This window comes from Blastomyces dermatitidis (genome assembly GCF_000003525.1).
Source record: "Blastomyces dermatitidis ER-3 genomic scaffold supercont1.5, whole genome shotgun sequence".
Classification (NCBI taxonomy): Eukaryota; Fungi; Ascomycota; class Eurotiomycetes; order Onygenales; family Ajellomycetaceae; genus Blastomyces; species Blastomyces dermatitidis.
In genome coordinates, this window is record NW_025544778.1 from 4,204,523 (window position 1) to 4,207,570 (window position 3,048).

Here is a 3,048-nt window from a genome sequence, read left to right on the forward strand (position 1 = left end):
CAAGATACAGAGAGATTTATATCTAACTACTGAGTAGAGAGAAAGAGCTTTATAAGCTTCTGTAAACAGAGTGTATAATAGAGAGATTAAGAAAAAGAGACTCTGTTTCATCTATTCTAAATCAGAATATCTCTGTACAAACTGTCTGAATAAATTAAAATAGAAATTTAAGAAGTTATGAACAGAGTCAGCAATAGTCTTCTTAAAGATCTTGAAGTTAATATCTGAATCTGTTGCTTTTCTGATGAAAATACTTACTTATGAGAAGAGACTATACTATAATACTGCTGCTCTGTAAGTATGAAAAGTATTAATAAACTCAGAATCTCAGGTCACTGTGATGTTTCTAAAGCTCACAGAGTGAATAAGCTGAAAGATGAAAACTGAGAATCTGCTCTTATAATAAGCAGAGTATAAGAACTCAGATCTGAGAGCTGAGAGACTTATAAAAGTTATCTTTGAATTGCAAGATCTCTCTGAAACTTGAAGAAGATTTATAAAAACTGTGATTATTATAAATATCATAGATGATATGTACTTAAGACTTGTATAACTTTAAAGACACAATTCATACATAGCTGTCTGTGAGTCAGATTTATACTTCTGATTAGTGTTGACAGACTCACTTATAAAGATAGAATCAGTTGATGCTGTAGAGTTAATTAGAGAAGACAAGCTTATCTATATAATGACTTTATAAGTGTCTGAGAATCTCACAGTTATGAAAACTGAGCTTCAGATATCAGAGAAATACTGAGATCTCACAGAGATATTCAGCTCAGTAAAGACAGCTGAGCTTTCTTCTCACTGTAAGAAGAATCTAATAATAGATTTAATAGAAGAGTAGAAACTCTTCTGAGAATTAATCTATAAGCTCTCTCATTATGAGACAGAGGTCTTACAGATTTATATAAAAAAGAATCTGAAGAATAACTTTATTTAATCTTTACAGATCTCTGCAGAAGTCTCTGTGATGTTTATAAAGAAGAAGAATGAAGATCTCAGATTGTATATAGACTATCACAATCTGAACTTTAAGATAATAAAGAGCTGCTACTCTCTATCTCTGATTAAGAATGTGATTAACTGTCTTACAGAAGCTGTTATATTCACACAACTGAATATAATTAATATATATATATAACTGTGAATACAGTCTGAGAATGAATGAAAGACTGTCTTTAGAACTGAACTGAGATTGTTTAAATATCTAGTGATATCTTTTAGTCTGACTAATATCTCTGTAATATTTCAGTCTTTCATTAATAAAATACTTTGTGTATATCTGAATATCTTTGTAATAATATATCTGAATAATGTAATGATGTACTCTGTGAAGAAGGAAGAACATACTGAGTATGTACAAAGTATATTGAAGATCTTAGATAAGACAGAACTGTATATTAAGCTTGTGAAGTACAACTTCAGTGTCTATCAGATTAATTTTCTAGAATATATAATCACTGCAGATAATATTCAGATGAAATCTTCATAGATTGAGACTATTCTATCATGATCAGAGTTAACTAGTATTTATAAGATTCAGATCTTTCTGAGTTTTGTGAATTTCTATAGATGATTTATCTTTATATTTGTGAGAATCTTCTTAACTCTTACAGATATACTGAAGAGTGAAAATAAGAAGAAGTCATTCTATAAATAGAGAATAAAAAGATTATTAAGAAGAAAGAACTGTGAGAACTTTCTTATCTCAGAAGCTCATGAGATCTTTATAAGATTAAAACAGATATTTATAGACACAGTGATACTGTTTCACTTTGATTTCTTACTCTTAATCAGATTGAAGACAGATATCTTCTTCTTTACAATTTCAGAAATAGTCTTATAACTACAGTTAAATGAGAACTGAGTTTCAGTGACCTTTTTCTCATAGAAGATATAATCTGTAGAGATCAACTATAGCATTTATAATTAGAAGCTTCTTATAATAGTGAAATTCTTCTATCACTGATATCATTACTTTAAAAACCTTATAATAGTGATTACTGTCAGAACTTATCATAACAGCTTATAACAGTTTACTTTAATCAAGAAACTCTTACAGTGATAGATTTACTGAGCTCAGAGACTGAGTGAGTTCTGATTCAAGATAGAATATATCAAGAAAACTAAGAACTCAGTGAATAAATTCTCTCACAGACTAGACTATGTTAAGAAGGTCAGAGTGACAGATATAGAGAGACTAGAGAAGATAGAAAAGCTTTATAAAATGCTTGAACTGAGTATTGTAAAGAGATTGACTGAAGAGTCTCTCAATTCTCTGTAAGAAAAGAGAGAGAAGAAAGAAAAGAAGTCTATACAACTACTTCTTATAACATCCCCGGTGGCTGAATGGTTAATGCGGCCACCTGGTAGCGCCTTGGCGTGGGAAACCAAGGCGCGTGGGTTCGAAACCCGCAGGGGATACATTAAATCCGGAACCCAAGCACCTCAGGTTTCTAATAAATACAGAGGTGTACAAATCGCTTCAATGAATCGCTCTATGTTCCTGGGCTGGAAAGTTATTATCGCATGTATCTAATTGTCACTCCTTTGTATTTTCCTATGTTCTTGTTATCTTGGCGTGGTCTCAACACCTGTATTTCCTCCTGTATAATCAACACTTGACCTGTATTTAACATCACGCAAGGACTCATCATAAGCTCCGCTTGCATATGAGTATAATGAAAGAATAATAATAATAATAATAACTTCTTATAACACTGAGAGTTAATACTCTGAGAATCTCTGTGAGAATTCTTGAAGAGAGAATCTATAATCTGAAGAGTTTGTAAGCTTTAAGAAGTACTGTAAAAGATCTGATGTAAGAGAAAACAGAGTATAAGTCTTTATAAGATCTTCTATTCAGATTGTCTAAACTGCAACTGAAGAATGAATATACTCAGTATATTCAGAAACTGCTTATAACAGAGATTAACTCTGTAGAAATAAAGAATTAAAGAGACTTAAATAATCTCTTATGAAAAGAGAACTGAATTTATATATCTATGAATAAGTTTCTACATATAAAACTTATTAAAAGATATT

The 3,048-nt window shown here is 30.8% G+C and overlaps 1 pseudogene across 1 annotated transcript; it reads left to right on the top strand.

Moving 5' to 3' along the window:
* The first annotated feature begins 2,337 nt into the window (after positions 1-2,337).
* Positions 2,338-2,427, top strand: BDCG_17127 (annotated as a pseudogene). Its single transcript has one exon. The product of its transcript is annotated as a tRNA-OTHER (tRNA).
* Positions 2,428-3,048: the final 621 nt, after the last annotated feature.